General features: G+C 41.6%; 1 protein-coding gene across 5 annotated transcripts in view; it reads right to left on the reverse strand.

Annotated features, from left to right (window-relative positions):
• Positions 1-21,024, reverse strand: part of CTCF (CCCTC-binding factor) — a 43,293-nt gene extending 22,269 nt beyond the window's left edge. For 4 of the 5 annotated variants that reach the window (XM_070398165.1, XM_070398163.1, XM_070398164.1 and 1 more), the window contains exons 1-2: positions 20,858-21,024; positions 16,670-16,786 (exon numbers count right to left, since the gene is read on the reverse strand). The gene's annotated coding sequence lies outside the window, so the exon portion shown is untranslated. Of the gene's footprint in view, positions 1-16,669; positions 16,787-19,438; positions 19,951-20,857 lie in introns of those variants that run through there. The other variant, XM_070398162.1, reaches the window with a different exon arrangement.
• Between the last annotated feature and the right edge of the window lie 2,209 nt (positions 21,025-23,233).

The raw sequence follows: 23,233 nt of genomic DNA on the forward strand, positions 1-23,233 counted from the left end.
GCAACCTACATTTTTTTGGTAGATTCAGCAAATCCTACCATCTGCACGGAACATAACCCAGGCTGATGGAAAACCTTGTGGGTTGCTGGTTGTCAGTCTGATTTGTTCTGCCATTACCTACTTGTTCTCAACAACGAAGAGAAAAACACTACAATGCTCAATGCAAAGACCTCTTACTAGCTGTTCCATTAAAAATGGGGACAAATATAAAATGTTACTACATAAGGTGAGGATCAAGGAACATTTGTAGAATGCTTTATAATTTCCCTATAAATATGTTCAAGCATCAAGGTGCTAGCTTTTTATTATAAGGTCTCATATTTCTGATAAAAGATCACTTTAAGCATGATCCTAACTGTAATTTCTTTTATAAAACCAATATTGTTCAGATGGATTATTCTTAGGATAGGAATGAATGCTCTAGACTAGAAATATAATAGAGGCCACAAATGTGAGTCACATAGATGTAATTTTCTAGTGTCATATTGATAAAGTAAAAAGAAACAGGTGAAATTAATTTTAGTAATTTTATTTAACCTAGTATGTCCCAAATATTATTACTTCAAGATGTAACCAATAGCCCTAGCCGGACTGGCTCAGTGGATAGAGCATTCGCCTGCGGGCTGAAAGGTCCTACGTTCGATTCCGGTCAAGAGCACATGCCTGGTTACAGGCTTAATAACCTGTAGGGAGTGTGCAGGAGCAGCTGATAAATGATTCTCTCTCATCATTGATGTTTCTATCTCTCCCTCTCCCTTCCTATCTGAAATTAATAAAAATATATTAAAAAATAAAAGATGCAACCAATAAAAACATTAATAAGATATTTTATATTCTTTTTTTCATAATAAACCTTTGGAATCTGGTATATATTTTACATTTATAGTACACCTCAATTTGAACTAGTCACTGTAGGTTCTCAACAGCCACATGTGGCCAGGGGCTATACTGTACTGGACAGCACAACTTTATGCCGTTGTTGCTCAGAGTACGGTCTAAGAACCAGCAGCACTGGCGTAACCTTGGAACTCATTGGAAACACAAACTTAGGCCTCACCCTTGACCCATAGAATCAGAATTTGCAACTTAATGGATCCCTACGTGGTTTCATAAAAGAAGTACTACTTTATAATATTACTTTCACACATTTTAAGAAATATTTTTCCAGACCACGAAGGTCTCAAAATTGGGACCTCAGCAAAGATGGTAACTCCAAATGCTGGATTTAGGGAACAGAGAACAAACCCCATCTACGTTGGTGACATTCTTGAGAAAAGTAACAAAAGGACAAAAAACAACATTTCACAAGCTGCAGATGTTACTGCTGGCCCTGCCAGAAAATCACTACATAATCCTAGCTATTTAGATATCCTTTGTAATAAAACTGGTGGAGGAAAAGCATTTAATCTCTGAGCTCTGTAGGTTTTTGTAGCACACAATAATTTGAAAAAACAGAAAAATCCCTCTTGTCCATCTTGAGAACTTAAAATGTTAGAAATTGCTTGTAAATAACCAAGTCCAAACTAAAAGACCAGCTAGAAAAATAACTGGTACAAAGGAGTACAAACTGAAACCAACTGTGTTGCCAGGGAGTCGAGCTGACAGAGTATTAGGTCCATGAACAATCTACTCAGGGTCTTAAAGCAGCAGCTTTTATTTCGACAGAGAAAAAACGAGCCTCTCCCATACACTGCTTAGAAATCCCCTCAGGCAGTGGATTCCTTTACCTAACTTTCTCCAGAAGGGAGTCTCTCCTCTGAAATCAATAATTAACTTTAGAGGATGGACCAGGTCTCTCCCCGCTCCCAGGGGACTGACAGTGTTCTCCTAGCCATGTCACCACTCCCCCTACCCCCTCAGTAGTTCTGATCCATCTTCTCTCTTTATGGATTCAGCTCTGCCCACTGAGGGGGTGGGGGAATGGACATTTTCTCTCTCATTCTTTGCCAGTCTCCTTGCTTGAGTCGGCCATGCTTTCTAGGTTTTGTAAAATCTTTTTGTGGATCACCACCACTAAAAAGGGATTTACATTTATTCCAGGGACACAACTTTTTTCTGATTATCAAAGTACGTTAACTTACTTACTGAAATCTGAAAAATGAAGCACATAAAAGATTAATTTGCATACTACTGTATATGGCTTTGCTCTATTTGTTTATTTTTTATTTTTAATCCTCACCTGAGGATATTTTTTCTCATTGGTTTTCAGAGAGTAGAAGGGAGGGAGGGAGAGGGGAGAGGGGGGAAGAGGGAGAGAAACATTGACGTGAGAGAGACACATCAACTGGTTGCCTCCTTTAGGTGCCTGGACAAGGGGTGGGGAAGGAACTGGCAACTGAAGTACCTATCCTTGACCAGGAATTGAACCAAGGACTCTTTGGTGCACAGGCCGACACTATAACCACTGAGCCAGGGCATGGCTTTGCTCTATTTTAAGAACTTGTCCTTATTAAAAAGGACTCCAGCCCTGGCTGGGTGGCTCCACTGATTGGAGCATCAGTCTGTATACCAAAAGGTGATGGAGGGGTACCTTCCCCGTCAGGGCACAGACCCAGGTTACGGGTTTGATCTGTTTGGGGCTTGTGTAGAAGGCAACTGATCCATGTTTGTTTCTTTCTCTCTCTCTCTCCCTTAAACAAAACAAAACAAACAAAAACCGATCAATGGATAAACCATGCTCTATTTTTTAAATAAAGGACTCCATTACTTCTTAGCCTACTCTGTGGTCCTTCTGTTTGGTCCACAAGCACCATTCACCAAAAACCACACCAGCCAACCCAAAGGCCTTTCCTTCATCCTCAACCTTAGTTTCTCTGGCATCTGACAGTATGAAACTGATATTCTTCCTTCATCAGGGCCTCTTTTCTCCCTTGGCTCCTGCCTTCCCTTGTCTCTTAGAGCTCCTCCCTCTTAGCACATTAAGGCTCTGTTCCTTTCTCTGTAGCCACTCCATTTGCTAACCTTTTTACTTCTGCTGTCTCTACACAGAGATCTTTAAAATCCACATCTGCACTCTCAGTTTTACTACCTAAAGGTCATCTATGTGGATGTTAGGTTATCACCTAAGAAGTAAAGAAACCTGGACTCTAGTCCCTAATCCATTACTAACCAATCAAAAGAGCCTGGCAAAGCAGGTTAGTCCCCTGGGACACAATATCACACATAAAACGGAACTCTGAAGACCAGATCCTTCCTGTATTTTCTATCATCTTGGTGAAAAAGTAAAGCTTAGAAACATTAAAAAAAATCATTCAAATCAACACCTGGGTAGAGGGTAGGCAGGAGGTTCCCTCAGGCTAAGGCAGGACGGTCCTGGTACCTGGGGGTGAAGAGGCTAGAAGAGAGGAAAACTGGCACCTGAGCACCTCCCTTGGCTCTGCTGACTTGTGGAGTGGGAAGACGCAGAGGCCTAGACTAGGACACAAAGGGCTCTGAGGTCTGCGCTTGCTCACAGGCCACCCGCCTTGCCAGCATCCTTGGGGAGTCTTCTAGATCAGCCCTCTCCCTCTTGCCTCAGCCTCTTGTCTGCCAGCTCTATGTTGCTCAAATCTTTCCCATCTTAAAACTCCCTTTAACTCCACCTGACAATTTAGCATCTACTATCTCTATATTCCCTCCATGTTCAACTCCACACTGGCTGTCTTCACTCCTTTATTTCTCTTCCACCCGTTGGTTTACCAGTCTGGTTTCTGTTTCTCAATTATTGAATTGCTCTGAAGCCAGGAATGGCCCTTAACTGGTAAATTCAAGAGCCTTTTCTACCCTGGCCAGGTGGCTCATTTGGTTGGAGTGTCACCAAAAGGTTACAAGTTCGATTCTGATTGGGGTGGGGCAACCCATTGCTGTTTCTCTCTCCCTCCCTCTTCCTCTCTAAAAATATCAATAAAAACATATCCTTGGGTGAGGATTAAAAAAAGTGAGAAAGAGACTTTTCTGTCCTTATTCCACCTCAGTGGAATTCAGCATTCTATTCTAGTCTTTATCCCAGAATTATATGCCCAGTACATCAGAAAACTGGGTATACTTGGGTCACAGGATCTTATCCCCTAAAGAACTACTTTCATCAAGTTTTGTTTTGGCATTATGCCCTTGGCTTACACTAAAGGATACGTGGGAGAAATTTCATTTGGAATCACATATGTGGAAAAGTTTTTCTTTTTTCTTTTTTTAAAAATATATTTTCATTAATTTCAGAGAGGAAGGTGGAAGAAGAGAGAGATAGGAACATCAATGATGACAGACTCATTGATCGGCTGCCTCCTGCAGCCCCCCTACTGGGGGTGGAACCTGTAACCCAGGCATGTGCCCTCGACCGCAATCGAACCCAGGACCCTTCAGTCCACAAGCCGACGCTCTATCCACTGAGCCAAACCAGCTAGGACATGGGGAAAAGTTTTTCTTTAAAGAATTTTTTTCTTTCACTGAGAAACCTATGTAATAGAATATTACTTTTTTTTAAGTTGCCACACATTGATCAATTATTTTCCTCTCAAACTATGTACCAATTATTCTAATTGGCATTTTCTGCAGGTTTGACTTTGTATCATTTACTATTTGTATTTTCTATATATTTCTTCAAATGAGATGGACTATACATGAAATTGTATAGAGTATACGTACATATTCAATAAATAGAAAGTACAGAAAAACAATACAGAAATATAGAAAGTTATACTATTCTTATCAAAATAAAAATAACCTCAACTCAAAATGTGCATTTGTTATCTAAAGATTACAAAACTCTTCTAGGAGGCATAAAAAAACACCTCACTAAATAGGGACAGTACTATCTGTATCCATGATCAGAAAGACCAAACATTGTAAAGACATTCTTTCTACTTTTTATATACAATGATTTTCAAAATCTGTCTGAAATAAACAAGATATTGATAGCAATAAAATTTCTGAAAAATGAAGGCAATCTTCTATAACCAAATGTTAACATATTATAAAGCCACAATGATATAATCTAGTACTGTCACTATCACAGAAAATTTAAAACATTATTAAAGCAAATAATGATAAACAACCTAAAAGTAAAACCACAGGGGAATAGTTAAATCTAGTAAATAATGATACGTCCACTAAATGGAATACTATGCAGACATTAAAAATCGTGTTTTAATGTAATAACATGAAGAAAACTCTTGTTCCACATTAAAAGCACCAAGAACCAAAAAAGGAATAGTAATTTTCTTTTTAAAAAGGTAGGACAAGAATAGTCCAGAGCTTAGACTCTCCAGCCAGAGACCTACATTCCAATTCTGGTTCTTTTACTTACTAGCAGTATGCTGCAGTGATGGCAAACCTTTTGAGCTCTGCGTGTCAGCATTTTGAAAAAAAACAAAACCCTAACTTAACTCTGGTGCCGTGTCACATATAGAAATTTTTTGATATTTGCAACCATAGTAAAACAAAGACTTATATTTTTGATATTTATTTTATATATTTAAATGCCATTTAACAAAGAAAAATCAACCAAAAAAATGAGTTCGCATGTCAACTGACACGCGTGTCATAGGTTCGCCATCACTGACCTAGAGTGAGATATGCTAGCCCTCTGTGCCTCCATTTCCTTGTGCACAAAACAGGAATGTTATCCACCTCATAGGTTGTCATTAAGATTAAATAAAACAACGCGTGCACAGAGCCTGGCAACTGTGCTTCTCTGTATCCACCTCCCGGTCCCACCAAAGGCAATGAATACATGTTAGCTAAACAAAAATATAAGATGTTTGTTTCCTAGAATTCTAATCACAAGCCCTAGATAAATTTTCCCCACCACAAAAATGACTTATTTGATAAACTACTGAATTTCTGTAGGATAAAGGCTGCAACCAGTTAACAGAACCTGGTGACTGACCAAATCCAGGAATGGAAGAGAAAACTTAAGAGTAAAACAAACAAACAAAACCATCCCCTCCCCCCCAAAAAAAGAAACCCGAAACACCCAGAACAGCTTCCCAGGCTGGTCTCTTACTAGTTTAGTCTGTCCAGTATATTGCTGCCAGACTAACTCTTGAAATGAGGCGCAAAAAACACGTGGTTGAGGCTTACTAAATCAACTCCTCGGCTTTGCTCCCAGACTTCTGTAAAATCTGTTCCCATACTTTCCACCCACCCACCCTCACCTTTGGGGCATCTTCCACACAATAGCCAACTCCGTTGTCCCCCACCCTCTCAGCTCAACTCATCCCCTAAACCAGCGATTTTCAACCTGTGTGCTGCAGCACAGTGGTGTGCCACAAGAATTTGTAAAACATGCAATACCCGACTTTTCCCTTAGGTCATCAAATAAAAAAACGACAAGTCAACACAATAGTCGTCCGGTGTGAATGAGTCAAAATTACACCTATTTTTTGTCATATAGGCAAAATATATATATTTTTTGGTGTGCTGAAGAATTTTAGTAATTAGTGTCTGCTATGAGATGAAAAAGGTTGAAAATTGCTGCCCTAAATCAGTAGTCTTCTAAACCTTGACTGCTGACTTCAAGTTTGTTTTTTTGGTTTTCACTGTAGTCAATTGTTCTATGTCTGTGTCTTTTCCCCAAATAGACTTTTAGCTTAATGGTAAGGGTAGGAACTATGTCTTTTATTTCTGCAGCAATGAATGTAAGTGTTAGATAAACAGCAGACACTCAACATTGGTGCCAATGTCATATGAAACATGCACAAATGGTCCTTGCACATGACAAGAGCAGGAAGAACACATGGAAAAACAAACATTGTGTGCTAAGTAGAAGCTTAATTGTATGAGCTTATTTTCTTTTTTGCTATGTTTATGTCATTTATTAAACAGAAAAAGAAGTCCTAACACAATTGTAGGTTAGATTAAAAAAAAAAAAAAATCCTGCCTTAGATGGTTTGTCTCAGTGGATAGAGCATCGGCCTGCAGACTGAAGGGTCCTGGGTTTGATTCTGCTCAAGGGCACATGCCCTGGGTTGCAGGCTCGACCCCCAACAGGGGACATGCAGGAGGCAGCCAATCAATGATTCTCTCATCATTGGTGTTTCTATTTCTCTCTCCCTCTCCTTTCCTCTCCCTGAAATCAGTTTTTAAAAAAATTTTTAAAAATATTAAAAATCCTGCCACTTGAATACACTAATTTTTTAAGACATTAAGATTTAGTAATTCTTCACCAAAAGATGCCTGATGCTAGTCACACAGATATGAATTTCCCTTTTAATTACTTGGTACTGTAGTGGAGGTCCTAACTGCACAGGGCTTAGTTTTCAGGAAGCTCATCTGGCAGGGAGACAGATAAAACAAATAGCAGCTATACAGTGTGATGACTGCTGTAACAGGGGTTAACAGACTTCCCATACCCTGGCACAAAGGATGGCTTAAATGAGTGAAGAAGGGCTTTAAGGAGAAGAATTATTAAAGCTGGATTTTCAAGGGTGAGAGAATCCTGCCAGGCAAACTACAGTAAGAGAGGAGCATTCTAGCAGGGATATAGCATATGGGGAAATTTAAATATGTAGGGAATTAGACCAACTTTGTGCAAAAATATTCAACATAACAAATGGAAATGTACTAAACCATCCCAGTTATTATTGTAACCTGGTTACAGAGGCCATGTTCTAGCCCCACATTAAGGGTAGCCTGTTTATTTCATTTATTGAACATTTAAAACAAAAGACAAAACTTACCTGAGAGTCAACATGCTATGCCACAGTACCGACTGGAGGCTGCCTCCCACACACATGCTGTCCCTCTCTACTTTCTACAGCCTGGATCACACTTTTGCTGGCACACAGCAACCTAATGTCTCACTTCTTTTTGCTCTTTCAAGAGTGACCACCAGCCAAAACCGGTTTGGCTCAGTGGATAGAGCGTCGGCCTGCGGACTGAAAGGTCCCGGGTTCGATTCCGGTCAAGGGCATGTACCTGGGTTGCGGGCACATCCCCCGTGGGAGATGTGCAGGAGGCAGCTGGTCGATGTTTCTCTCCCATCGATGTTTCTAACTCTCTATCCCTCTCCCTTCCTCTCTGTAAAAAATCAATAAAATATATTTAAAAAAAAAAAAAAAAAAAAAAAGAGTGACCACCAAATCCCTCCTTGCCCCGCTCCAGGCCCATATCCCTGAAAGCAGCTCAGTTATACTGTCTTTGGAGCAGTTCCACAGTTTTCCATTACTGGAAATAGGAGAAAAGGGTGGGAATCTGTGGCAAATCCATCATCTTGAATGAATGATATAAAATGGAATAAATTACACACAGAGAGAATTTATAGAACATCTAACAGGCACCTCCATGGATTTGGGGGCACATTCTACCTAAGCACTATTTCCCAAACCTGGTTGGTAACAGAATCACCTGGTGAACTTTAAAATACATAGATCCCAGAGATTCTGATTCAGTAGCTCTGGTGTAGAAGAGACTTTAAAATATATATATATATATATTGCCGAAGCTGGTTTGGCTCAGTGGATAGAGCGTCGGCTTGCGGACTGAAGGGTCCCAGGTTCGATTCCGGTCAAGGGCATGTGCCTGGATTGCGGGCACATCCCCAGTGGGAGATGTGCAGGAGGCAGCTGATCGATGTTTCTCTCTCATCGATGTTTCTAACTCTCTATCTCTCTCCCTTCCTCTCTGTAAAAAATCAATAAAATATATTAAAAAAATAAAAATAAAATAAAAAAAATATATATATATAAAACATATATATATATACACATATATATATACATACATATATATATATACATATTTATTGATTTCAGAGAGGAAGGGAGAAGGAAAGAGAGATGGAAACAACAATGATGAGAATCATTGAGTGGCTGCCTCCAGCATGTCCCCTACTGGGGATCAAGCCCATAACCCGGGCATGTGCCCTGACTGGGAATTGAACCATGACCTCCTGGTTCCTAGGTAGGTGCTCATCCACTGAGCCATGCCAGCCGGGCTGGATGAGACCTTTTAAAAAATCCTCAAGAGCCCTAGCAGGCTTGGCTCAGTGGATAGAGCATTGGCCTGGGGACCGAAGGATCCCGGGTTCGATTCCAGTCAAGGGCACATGCCTGGGTTGTGGGCTCTATCCCCAGTAGGGGAAGTGCAAGAGGCAGCCAACCTGTGATTCTCTCACATCATGGATGTTTCTCTCTCTCTTTCCCTCTCCCTTCCTCTCTGAAATCAATAAAAATACATATATAAAAAAAAGTCCTCAAGAGATTCTGATATAGAATCTCTGCTGACTATGGCTTGGAAGTGACTGACCTAGAATAGTTATTCATCCTAAATGCAGGTCTACAAAAATATAAGCTACTCAAATATGCACCGTTTTCTACTATGAGAATGTTTGATTCATTCTTTAATACAAAGAACTGTTTTATTTATTTAGAAATATAAATGATTCCCATATAAGCAAAAATGAAATGTATAATTTAATAAGGAAGTTCTAAGGTTTAACCTCAATTATGTGTACTATCAGTATCAAAAGATCTCTCTAGATCAGCCGTGGGCAAACTACGGCCTGCGGGCCCGATCCGGCCGTTTGAAATGAATAAAACTAAAAAAAAAAAAAAAAAAAGACCGTACCCTTTTATGTAATGATGTTTACTTTGAATTTATATTAGTTCACACAAACACTCCATCCATGTTTAAGAACCCATTGTGGCCCTCGAGTCAAAAAGTTTGCCCACCCCTGCTCTAGATTGTATGGGACAAGGTCAATGCATGACAGAAGGTAAAAAAGAAAAAGAGAGAAATGGACATACATAATAACCAAGTGAACTCATGGTTTGCAATGTGTATCAATGACCATGTGGCCGCTGCTCTAGTATTTCTATAAGCCAGACTCACTCATGAAAGCTACTTGGTAAAAACCTAATCATTTTTATTTGGTAAATGGGGTCCCCTATAAGGTCAATCTTAAATTAGAAGCTAACAGCTTAAATTCAACAATGCACACATGTACCAAAGGCATAATAAGGGTAATAATAAATGTCAATATAATGCCTTTGAACAAAGTTCAAATTATGAAAACAATCTGCCAACTTGGCTGCTCCTTAGAAATATGAAAACAAATATAGGAAAAAAAGGAAACATAGGTAATAGCTTAACCAAGAAATTGGGGGGGAGGGTACAGGCAAATTACATATTTATAAATACCTAAAAGACACAACAAGGAGAGGAGAAGAAGCAAAGATCCTGTCTAACAAGAGACCAAAAAGACAAAAAAATTATTTAAAAAATTTATTCCCAAGAGGAAACCAAGTCACTATTACTTTACAGTCTCAACATATACTTATAACAAAAATGTTAAATAGTAGAAAGTTACAAGTATAAAACAGAAACACAAGATATATTAAAAACAATTAGAGTATCCTATTGTTATAGAATAGTTCTGCACCATACCATATCTCTGTGAATGTAAAATAGTTTGTACCTACTTTACCATATGTGATAGTGACTATGCTATGCCAGAGTTTATGTAAACAAATAAAAAGTAGTGGGCTGAAATAATTTTGACATTTCAGAGGTCCATCTGGACTACACTAAAAATAGAGGTGCTAACCAACACCAGCCCTCCCAAGGATGGTCTGTTCTTATCCCAGGGAAATTACTAAAGGATTCTGAAAAAGTCCTGGGTTATCCAGAAAGAGATGAATAAGCTCAAAGTCCTAACAGCCTTGGTATTAGATTCCAAGCTTTAATATTAGCGACTGCTAGAGCCTAGTAATGCATTATACACATGGATAAACTTTAAAGTTGGTGACGGCATTAAAAAAAATTCTGACAAATACATACAAAAACCCCAATGTGTGCCAGTGAACAGGTGTACTATATTTGAGAGCAGTAAAGTACAATCTCCACGTTTTTCTAAAGATATATGCTTTCTAAACATATATTGATTATGTTTCTCTGTCAAAAGATCTAAAAAACTGAATCCATATAAAATAATTAGCTACAGAAGTAAATGCAAGCTATTCTATGAAACCTAGAAACTAATTAGAGCCAGTCTAAGGAAGAACAAAAAAAGACATGTACTGTTCTATACCAAGACCTTGGGTAAATCACTTTGCCTCTGAGCTTTCTTATCTGCAAAATGAGGGGATTGCCAGATGATCTAAAATTTCTCCTGGCTTTTAACATTCTACACTTTTTTTAGGTTATCAATTAGATTCATCCTTATAGGTAAGAAGGGGACAAGTATGTCCAGTTTCCAGCTGAAAGAAATCAAACAGGAAATTTCAACAACTGCATATGGTAAAGTTGTACATTAGAGTGGAGCAAAAGGTGGTTCTCTAGCTTTGCAGTATGCTTGTTTGTAACCCAGAAATCAGGCAGAAATCTCTGAAACCTATTTATTTATTTATTTTTTAAAATGTATTTTATTGATTTTTTTTTTACAGAGAGGAAGGGAGAGGGATAGAGAGTTAGAAACATTGATGAGAGAGAAACATCAATCAGCTGCCTCCTGCACACTCCCTACTGGGGATGTGCCCGCAACCAAGGTACATGCCCTTGACCAGAATCGAACCTGGGACCCTCGAGTCTGCAGGCCGACGCTCTAACCAGTGAGCCAAACCGGCTAGGGCTCTGAAACCTATTTAGATGAAGATGGTTAATGCACACCACTCTACCAGGTAGCATTTACACCTGAAGTCCAAGAAATTTAAAGAGGAATCCCTGTGTTGGGCAAAAATACCACAAACATAAGTTACAATATACAGACTGGCTCTTTCCTCCATTAGAATATGTTTTAAACTATAAAGGCTTCTCAAAGTTAGGGCGTAGTTACTGTTTATAGAACTCCCTCTCTCCCCACTGCACAGAACATTAAGATATCGGCTTTTTTCTTCAAAAGCCCGCACCCATCTAGAACATTTTAGGATTCTATTTCCTCCTTTGTTGTTGGGAAAGCTGGTGTATCATCTACCTCTTTTTAAAACAAGAAATGGAGTATTTAATTTCAGTGCAACAAATGCTTAGAGCTATAGGTATATACCTGATAGGATAACCTACTTAGCCACTAGCTAAGATGTACACTTATCTAGAAATCACTAAATCAGAAAATATCTACTACTAAGAAGAGTCAAGAACCGACATTTCAAAATCTATGCCCTCAAATTTACAATTAATTTGGCTCTCACTCAAAGTCAATTTACTCTTATGTTAGAAATAATTAAAACAACGGGGAATAGGAGGAGAAATATTAGAGGCAAAAAGCCAAAGGACTGCTGCCCTTAAAGGAACAGGTTAACATCCAGCAATAAGGAAGTACCTTCCTAGTAATTTGAAGTTAACATAGGGTATCAGAAAGCTTCAGTATTTCTTCCTATTGTACTGGATTCCTTTCTCCTTTAAAAAATTTTTACAATACAGATTGTATAAAAGAAAAATTGGTTGTTGCCAGAGATGGGTCGTGGGGAATGGGAGAAATAGGTGAAGGAGGTATAAATTTATTTTCTTTTAAAAAGAATATAGCCCTAGCTGTTTGGCTCCGTGGATAGAACGTCAGTCAGGACTGAGGATCCCGGGTTCAATACCGGTCAAGGGCACATGCCCGGGTTGCAGGGTCAATCCCCAGTAGGGGGCATGCAGGATTCTCTCTCATCATTTGATGTTTCTATCTCTCTCTCCCTCTCTGAAATAAATAAAAACATATTTAAATAAATAAATAAAAATAATATAATACTGTCAGCAATAAATAAAAATAAAAAGAATCTCACTGTTACAGATATATATCTTCATTGGAGAGAGGGGGGAAATTGTACCTAAATAACTTGGAAATGAGTAGAAATTATAAGATTAAGGACTAAAAAACTACAGATAAGCATTGTATTATAATTAATAAAGTTGTTTCCCATGGAGTTCAGGTTAACTATATATATTTTTGCTTTTATACTTGATCTTCCCTCTCTGCATGTAGCATTCCCTATTTAACCTACTGAATTAATTTATACTCCCCCCCCCCCAAAAAAAACAACAACTACAAAACCAAAAACTTGGCTCTTCCAATGAAAATACAGGCTTTCAATAATATTGCGTCAGCTAAAAGTTTTTAGATTAATTCAGGTAGCAATGTATATCTTGGTTCTCAGCTACAATTATCCTCCCCCAAACAAGGAAAAAAAAAACCAATACAGGTAATAGGAGAAAACTCAGATAAGCCAGAATATAAACGTATAGGTTTTATATAAGCATTCTGGTTTATATCTATAGTCCCCTCCCTATACAGGGTGTCTCCCCAAAATGTATACACACTTGAATATTATTAATTCCAGTGGGTTAAATCTAAAAAGAAACATCAAGTGAGCTATCAGGAAAAAAATGTGTGTACATTTTTTGGGGACACCCTGTATACACACACATATTTACTCTCACATGGGAGAACACAGTGTGCATACTATTTGGCAATCTGCTTTATATTTTGTTTTTTAAAAAATATATTTTATTGATTTTTTACAGAGAGGAAGGGAGAGAGATAGAGAGTCAGAAACATCGATGAGAGAGAAACATCGATCAGCTACCTCCTGCACATCTCCCACTGGGGATGTGCCCGCAACCCAGGTACATGCCCTTGACCGGAATCGAACCTGGGACCTTTCAGTCCAAGGGCCGACGCTCTATCCACTGAGCCAAACCGGTTTCGGCTGCTTTATGTTTTTTAAAAATATATATATATTTTTATTGATTTCAGAAAGGAAGAAAGAGGGAGAGATAGAAACATCCATGATGAGAGAGAATCATTGATCGGCTGCCTCCTGCAAGTCCCCACTGGGGATCAAGCCCACAACCTGGGCATGTGCTCTTGACCAGAATCGAACCTGGGACTTTTCAGTTAGCAGGTCAACGCTCTATCCACTGAGCCAAACCAGCCAGAGCTGCTTTATGTATTTCTATACATAATATATCTATGCATAATATAATGGTTGTATCACAACCTATTATATAGATGTATCAATTTAATCAGTCCCCTATGGCCCAATATTGTTATTCCCAATTTTTGGTAATTCTGCTTTATCTAATTTAAAAGGGGGGGGGGGGATGCATTTATAAAATAATTACATTATACAAACTATAGAAAATGAAGAAAAGTCACCCCAAACCTAACCACCCTACCAATACTAGTGTTTTATTTTGTTCTGACTACTGTTTTAATGTTTAATTTTATTCCCTAGGCCAGTGATGGCAAACCTTTTGAGCTCTGAGTGTCAGCATTTTGAAAAAAAAAAAACAAAAAACCCTAACTTAACTCTGGTGCCATGTCACATATAGAAATTTTTTGATATTTGCAACCATAGTAAAACAAAGACTTATATTTTTGATATTTATTTTATATATTTAAATGCCATTTAACAAAGAAAAATCAACCAAAAAAAATGGGTTCGCCATCACTGCCCTAGGCATTCATTCATTCAAACTTACTGAGCTCTTGCTATGTGCCAGGTTTTTGTTTGGGTTTTTCTTTACTTTTATTCTTAACAATTTCTTTTTTTGTATTGCATTTTTTAAAAAACCTCTCAAAGTATGATCAAACACATTACAAGTGTTCAGTAAGTACTGCAGATATCTAAATATCTGGATTGATCCAACTCACATCATTTCAGAAAAAGTCACTTTGGTATGTCTAAGAACCAATTAGGTTCAAATATAAAACCTGTATTCAAAGAGTAGGCATTATCACTATAGATCATGTAATTTTTAAGTACCACTTACATTAAGAGGAACATAAGTAACATTAGCAAAGCACACAAAAGTTAAGAATAGATGCTGTTGAATAATCTTAGAAACTGCAAGGTCCATAGCTTAGAATTTAGCCATTTTATTTTTATTTTACTTATCAAAGTGTGTGTGTGGGGGGGATCTATATAAATTGTTAATTATGCTTGAGTTAACCTGTTGTGTTTTCAAAATTGTTTTATAGAATTTATTTTATAGTTTTAGACCTGATTTTGTTCATTCTTCCTCTTTTCTTTTGACAATATTTCTGACTTGGTCTCGCTATCCAGAACTGCCTATCAACTGTGCTGAACTCTTGCGAATGTCGCACATTTGTAGGAACACGCATGCAAGCGAACAAGCACCATTTAATACAATTTAACATCTACATTTCACAGTAGGATGCTATGGGGAAAATTAAAGAGCTGGATGATAGAGCTGTTCTATAGCTCAAAAGTATCGCTTCTCAAAGGTTTCTACTGTAGTACCTTTACAAAGAACACTTCCCACCACCAGCCATTCATGCCCCATTTTGATGACCTGTGTAATCTTAGACAAGTCTTACAGAGAGCATATCTGTTCATAAAATATATACCTATTTCAATGTAAAAAATATTTTAATTACTTACCAGTTAAATTACTCAACTCACCGCCCCCTCAATGAGCACAATTGAAGCTCCAAGAAGACGGGTCATGCTTATCTTGTAGCTTCAAGTACCCAGGAATCATACACTTTGTACCCTAAGGGTATTTATATCCCAGTTTGAGAAACAGGGATCAAACTAGTCACAGCACTTAAAAGTGACCAACATGTTTCTACAACCCCATTCCCCAAACTATTTAGTTTAGTTTTCTCAATAGCTTTTCAAATCAGTCTTGTTTTTCTTTTCAGCAGTTCATTAGTATTTTGTATCAACACTTCTAAAGGAACCTGTAGAGTGTGAGTTACTTCTGGAACGACAGAAAACCAGCACAAAGACCTTGTCCTTCCCATCTTATGGACCTACCAAGATGCCCACTTGGAAAATAGAGATCTGAAGAATAGTAGAGCTTTCATTCCCTTCTTCCTCTCTATATGCTTCAGGCATAGTTTGTAAGAAAAATCTTAGTACACTTAGATGATTTATTCATATGTTCACCTAATCTCAGCATTTGTAATTTCCACCTCTACCCTCCTTTTGCCACTACATAAGTGAAATTAAACAATTTTCACATTTTCTAGGGGATAAGAAAGAAGTGCTTTCTGGTAGCCTGAGAAGATAGAATTTTCACACCCAACACCTTACCTTTGTTGTTTATGAGATCCAAAGCCTAGCAGATCCTGACATTTGTGAGAAGCCTGTTTTAAGTTCCCTCTGATGTCTATTATATTTTATAGCAGAAAGTGTAGGCCACAATAAATTTTAAGTGACCCTTTCAAATTTTAAGAAAAAAATTGATAATGACTATAACTAATACTCCGATGTAAGCATGGGTCATTAGCTAGGCTAACTCAATTAGGACCATTTTTATCCAGGATACCAAATTCCCCAAGAACAGGATTCCATCTGTTTGTTCCTCTTCAAAATTACAAATTTCCGCAACAGACTCTGGAAGTCATTTACCAAGACTTCAACTAATACTGTCAAAAAATATATATTCCAAAGTTTTCTACAGCAAAGTAGCCACCATTTCCTGTTCTTTTTTCTATGTACAGTCCCAAAATGATACTTAATGCTTTACCACATTCTCAACTCTGAGAATATCCTGTAATTAATGTTATTCTCTCACAAGTGAGGGCTGTAGGCATAGAAAGGTTAAGTAACTTGCCCAGTGTCATCCAGCTAGTATATGGTAGTACAGAGTTTCAAACTGAGGACTTTCTGACCATAAAGCCTGTATGCCCTTAACCACGCACCCTCTTGTGTCTCCTATACCCAAGAATGGTCCAGCAAATCCTCCAACCCAAGGAGGGTTTTATTACTTCTATTTTTAAGACCAAGAAATGGAAGTATACCTCTCCGTGGCTGCAAAGTCAGTTTGAAAAGGAAAAACAGAATCCAGCTCTCAAGCCCTTGGTCAGCAGTCTGTCCACTAGTGCATCTTGTTCTTTGGCCCCGGCTCCGTGACCATTCTAAAACAGAAGCATAAGTCATTTTTATGAATACTAAATACACACAAATGCACATACAATATGAAAAACAAACTTAGGACAAGATGAAGACTGATAAAATGTCATCTTATTAATTGGCCCATTCCATAAATATCTTAAGCCAATAATAAAACACTCAGTGTTTTTTTAGACATTTGCTAAAATATATAAAGGACTAAAGATTTGTGGTTATCAAAATAACACCTCAGCCCTAGCTGGTTTGGCTCAGTGGATAGAGCGTCAGACTGCGGACTAAAGGATCCTGGGTTTGATTCTGGTCAAGGGCACATGCCTGGGTTGCAGGCTCGACCCCCCAGTAGGGGGCAGGCAGGAGGCAGCTGATCAACTCTCATCATTGATGTTTTTATTTCTCTCCCTCTCCCTTCCTCTCTGAAATCAATAAAAATATATTTAAAAATAAAAAAGAAAAGCTTCAGGCAGTGGTAGAGTGGAACTTACCTTCAAGGGGGAAGGGGTTTGGGGGGATTCCCAAGTGAAATGAAAAGAGCTAAATTTGAATGAACAGTTTTCAAAGAACTTAGCATAAGAGGTATAACCGAGGGAATCCAACTCATAATTAACTACAGCCCACAAAACTAGGCTGATATAATCTTTCTTAGATGAACCTGAAGTCTTCTCTGTTGAGAAGCAATTTAAAACATAGAGGACTAGTGTTTTTCGTTTAAGAAACTTTTGTATTGGAGTCCATATACTCTCAAAGGGAATGAGGATTTATGCCCCTGAATATTCTAAGGGCAACAAAAAATGAAGACTCTGTGTGGAAAAAAATCACTGTTCTTGAGGTATATGTCAGCAGTCTGTATACCATACCACTTTTTTGCACCCAAATACTAATCACTGAGAAAATGCGCAAAGATACTGCCTGGGAGCCTGGCTGGTGTGGTTCAGCGGTTAGGGTATCAGCCTGTGCACCAAAGGGTTGCAGGTTCCATCTCCAGCACCAGTCCTGGTGTGGGCAATCAACTGATGGATCTCTCACATCAATGTTTCTCTCTCTCTTCCCCTCTCCCTAAAAAATCAATGGAGGAAAAATATCATGTGAGGACCAACAACAACAACAACAAAGATACTACCAGGGAAGATCAAGTTTAGGGATGTTTGAAATATGGCATGCCAAATCTATATATATAGCTATGATCCATGGTCTGCAAAGTCATCGTTACTTGCCATTATTACTTCTTAAACCTGTATGCTCTTTTTCAAATACTAAATTATGACAATTCTTAGTTGTTTGAAGGAGGACCTAATTTTTGGCAAAAGAGCCTAAAGTCATCTGGAATCAAGATAGGTAAGTAAGGTAGATAAGTGGTTAACTAGGTTTCTGGTTTTAAAAATAAAATGGAGCTTATAAAGTAGATGATATGGAGTAAATTTAATACCAGCAACATCTCTGAAGCAAAAAAACAGTCTCTAGAGGTGAATTTCTGTCAGCAGGCACCATGGTGCAAGGCTCTGCCACAGGATTCCTCCTCGGGGCACTTGTCAGCCACAGATGGCCTCCGCAACTGCCCGAGCCCCTCTTAAGTCTTAGGTGAGTGTCCTCATTTTTGTGTGTTCTCTAAAGCAAAATCCTAAAGACTGTAGAATTTGAATGCATCTTAAGGATAACTTTTACAGCTCCTACATTTTATGCTGGTTGAACAAATCTCTAAAATGACTTTTACAACTACTTTTAAATAAGCAGCATTTTCCTATGTGGACAAACAGTTCTGTTGTAATCTTCCTCATACCACTGATTTAAATAATAAGTTCCTTTGGGTAACCTTATATCCTCAATTTATCTTCTCTGTAGATCTCCTTTCCAATAAAAACAAAGTATGAATCCTGGCATTCGGGAAATCACAAAGGATAGCAACTCTGTGGATAAGCTCTATATCATTAAAACAGCATAAATGGTGTGTAAGATTTAGAAGTTAATGACCGCATATCGCACAACTGAATTAAGAAGCAAAATATGGTTTGTGGAGCACAATGCTAACATGGGGGGGAGGGGGAAGAAGCTTTACTCCTGGCTCAATTACAGACCTGCTGGATTTTAATTTTTAATGCATGTGGAGCTTATTTAATAAGTAAAACATGCCACCTGACATCCAGAATTTCAAAAGGAAAATAATACCCAAAATCACAAGAGTGCAAAAAATTACACAAATGGACTAATATATTAGACAATTAAGTGTGGTTCTATTCCCAAACTTGACACTCCATCAATGCTACTGCATTTAGTTAGTGCAATTTTATTGTGAAGGAGGGGGAGAAGGAACATTTTGTAGGGTTCAAAAAGGGATGCCTCCCCTACGGAGGCAGAACGCTGCAAAAGCCTACAGATTGAGATTACACATAGTGGACTGACAAATTTGCTTAGCACCAGGATGTTTTAATTTCCTCATAAACTTAACGTAACTTTTCTTAAAAAAAAAAAAAAAAGTTAACCAAGACTTTCTTCTCTCCAAATCAGGCGGAGTTATTATTATTACATCAACTGCCGGACCATACTATATTAAGGCACTAGAATATTTGAGCAAAGAGCAAAGAGACAATTCAACAGAAAGCTTTTTTTACGATGCAAGACGGCTTAAGGACGGAGTAAATGTAATATAGTAATAATATACGTGCCCGGTTTGACTTCTTTTGCAGCCTATAGGGTAGTGGAATTAACTTGACTAGTTGATGTAAATTCGGAAGAAAGCATGAAGATTACGTACGGAAATGTTTACTTAATTCTGAACTCGGGGCTACAGGAAGTCTGCTACTAAAGAGTAGTTACATTAGGCGTAGATATTTATAAACCAACTGCAGCTAGTGACCCAAGATTCAATTACAACATCAACCCTCAGATTTCAGCGTAGGGGCAAATTACCAGCCAAGTCAAAATAATTCATTCTGCCGTACACTGGACACTGGAGCTTTAGATCGTGTTGCCGAACTCAGAACTGCTTTCGCCTAGTGCTAGAGCCCCAAGTACTAAACACTGTACTAAGTTGGCGTCAGGGCATTTGAAAGCGCGAGGGAAACGCAAGGGTCGCCTGCCGGAGTCGGCCAGCCCATCATCCAGAACTCGGGAACTTGTCCTATCACTTGAGATCAGTTTTAATCCCTTTGAGATCTCTGGGCGCACAAGATCAGGCTATCACTCCCTGCAAGGGGAGTCGGACCCTGGCTCCCGAAAAACGACTTGGTTCAGAACTCAGGTCTTTTCCGCCCGCCGTGGGGGGCCGCACCGACAGGGCTCCGCCAAGAGCCCGGGCGCTAGGTTAGGGGCGCAGCGGGGCCCGGCGGGGGCGGCGAGCGCGCGTCCCCCCCGCCCGCTCGGGCGGCGTCGAGGCGCGAGTAGCTCAGCCAGCCTTGCAGAGGGAGCTCTCGGCAGCTCTGGGGTCCCTCTGCTCGCAGCAGCGCCGCCTGCGCCACTCGGTGGAGACGGAGACCAGCGGCGGCGACGCGCGGACTGGCAGCGACCGCCGAGCAGCCGAGCCGGGCAGCCGGGTAGGTTCCGGGGACCGGGCGGGCTGGAGGATGGGCAGCCCGAGAGGCGTTGGCCAGGGCCCGACACCCATACGGCACGGAGACCCGGCTGCGCGCGAGGCGGCAGAGCCGGGAGCCCTGAGACAAGCGGGCGCGGCAACCGAGGCACGGAGCTTAGCCTGTCGGCTGCGGCTACCCGCCTCGGGAGTGGCGGAGGGCACAGGGCGGGCCGCGGCCGGGTGATCGGTCGAGCCAAGAGCCGGTCTCGAGGGCAGAGACAAAGGAAGGAAAATGGAGTCGCCGGCGCGCGGGCCTCTGTCGCCGTCGCCGCCGGAGGCCTAGCGCGCCGCCAGGAGGGAGGCCTAGCGGGCGGGTGTGTGTTGGGGGGGGCCGGCCGGGCTGTGGCGGCGACGGGCAATGGCGGCGGCCGCGCCGCAGCAGGGACGGTAGAGGGAGACAAACACCCCCCGGCGGCGGCGCTGGCGCCGGGCTGCAGCCAGCGCCGACCGGAGCGGCCCCATCGTGACACCTAGAGGCGGCCCGCGAAACCTCCTCCACCCGGGGCCCCCTTACCTCCGCGCCACACCCCCCGCAGCGCCCGCTCCGCCGCCGCTCCACCGCTCTGGCCACCTGGCGTCCCCGGCTAGCTCCGCGCACCCGCACCGGCCACCGCGCCGCCGCTGCCGCCAAAGAAGCAGCTCCGCGCACGGTTTAATCGCTCCACAGGCTCGGACACAAAATGGCGGCCGCGTGGTGCAGTGCGCCTGCGTCGGCGCTGCCGGGGCCGCGGGTGCTGATAAGGGAAGGGACGGGTGGGGGGGCTGGCCCGGCGACGAGTGGAGGGCGGGGGAGGAAAGGTGAGGGGAGGGGTTGGCGCAGGGCAGCATGGGAGGCGGCCCCGGGCGCCAACTTTCAAAAGCGGGCGCGATGGCGTAACGGGACGCGCTGCGAGGCACGTCACGCCGCACGCGCCCTCCCGCGCTCTCGCCCGGTCGCGCGTGGGCTCCGCGGGCGCCGCGAAGTCCGGGCTCCCGCTGGGTGGGGTTTCTTGGGCGGAGGTCACCGCCCCTGGGCGGTCCGCGATCACGGGTCCGCTTAACCTAGTTCCTGAACCGCAGACTCCCGCCCCGAACCCGTGAAGGGGGTGAGGGTGTTGGGAAGAAGCCCGTGCGGGGTTCGGTGCTGGGTCTGAGGCGTTTCTCGGGGCAGGCCCCGCCCCAGTCTCCACCCTAAGCCTTGCCCGACCCGCCTTCCTAGCGCCGCACCGCGTCCCGCCGGGGAGTTAGGCCGGTGCGGTCCCGGTCCCGGCGCGTTCTCCTCTCAAACAATCCGGCGACCGCGAGGAGAGCTGTCTCTTCCCGGCTGCTTTGGGGAACCTCTCCGCCCCAGAAGAGGGCTTCCTCTTGTCCCTGGGCCACCTCGGCCCGGAAAAGCCAGCGGGAAACGAGACCTGACGCTTTTACGGGATCGTGGCAGTCTGGTGCCGAAAGGACTTTGTTTTTGGCGCGGTGTGCTTCTGCGTTTCAAAACGTGCGCTTCTTGTCTCTGCCCTGAGGGCTGTTCCATTCCCGGGGCGGGCGGAGTCCCGGAGTCGCGCAGAGGGCGGTCGCCCTCCCCCTCCCCAGGGTGCACCTGCGGGCGTGACCTAACCAACCGGCCGTAAAGTTGACGGAAGACCGACTGGATATTCCGGCGGCTCCGGGAGGAGAGTTTTTGGTGCTTTTTGGGAATCGGACTCAGGATTATATTCTCAACTCCCTTAGATGTGGATAACAAACAGCTTCTGCTGCGTTTGTTCTATTAATTAAGAGAATGCTACCAACAATATTGACAAATCCGAGTTTTTTAAGGGAATCAGAAATTTGGATGATTTAAAATGTAAAATTTCCAGATGTTTAGTCGTTAGCAACTAAATCAAGTGTTTTTAAACTGCATGCGCTGATGAAACCATACGTGTGGTTTAACCTGACTTTAAAGGAAAGAGTGAAGGGAAGTTCTGGTGCCAAATCCTAGGCACTCCTGCCTTTAGAGATAGGGTGGTGGAAACGGAGAGGGAGCGGCCAGGAGGGCAGAAGGAAATTCACGATGTTGAGTTGCGAAATCTAAGGGCAGGAAAGGTTTCAGGTAGGAGGGACGTGGTCAACTGTGTGTAGTGCTGCCAAGCGTTGTACTTGGGCTGGAGGTATGGTTTGAGTCGGTCGCCTTGGAGATCACTGGAGAATATTATTGGTGGCGCTGGCTTGATTCATGTTGGTAAATCAGAAATGTGGATATGACTATAATGAGTTGAAGAGTGAACGGGAAAGTTAGGAAATATACCGACTACATGTAGTCAACACGAGAGAAGTTTTGCTGTGAAGGGAGCAAATGAATTTAGGCATAACTAGGAGGCATAGGGGATCAGAGAGATGTTTGTTTCTTTTATCTCTTGATTCCAGAGAGAAAGGAAGGGAGAGAAACATCAATTTGTTGTTCCACTTATTGATGCATTCATTAATTGATTTTGTATGTGCCCTGATCGGGGATGGAACTTTCAACCTTGGAGTATCGGAGGCGATAATCTAACCAACCGAGCTATCCAGCCCGTGCAAAGGGGATGTTTAAAAGATGGTAGGGCCCTGACCGGTTTGACTCAGGGGATAGAGCGTCGTCCTGCGGACTCAAAGGTCCCAGGTTCGATTCCGGTCAAGGGCATGTACTTTTGGTTGCGGGCACATCCCCAGTAGGGGGTGTGCAGGAGGCAGCTGATCGATGTTTCTAACTAACTATCCCTCCCTCTTCCTCTCTGTAAAAATTCAATAAAATATATTTTTAAAAAAGATGGTAGGGTTTTAGAGCATGTTTTTGTGCCATTGGGAGTGATACAGTAGAGAGAAGGCTTACTTGACCTGTATAGGAGTGAAATCCATGGGAGGATATAAGGAAACTGGAAGGATTAACTTGGGTAGG

The sequence above is a fragment of the Myotis yumanensis genome, unplaced genomic scaffold (assembly GCF_028538775.1).
Source record: "Myotis yumanensis isolate MYYU_CA2020_CCGP unplaced genomic scaffold, mMyoYum1.0.hap1 SCAF_18, whole genome shotgun sequence".
NCBI lineage: Eukaryota > Metazoa > Chordata > Mammalia > Chiroptera > Vespertilionidae > Myotis > Myotis yumanensis.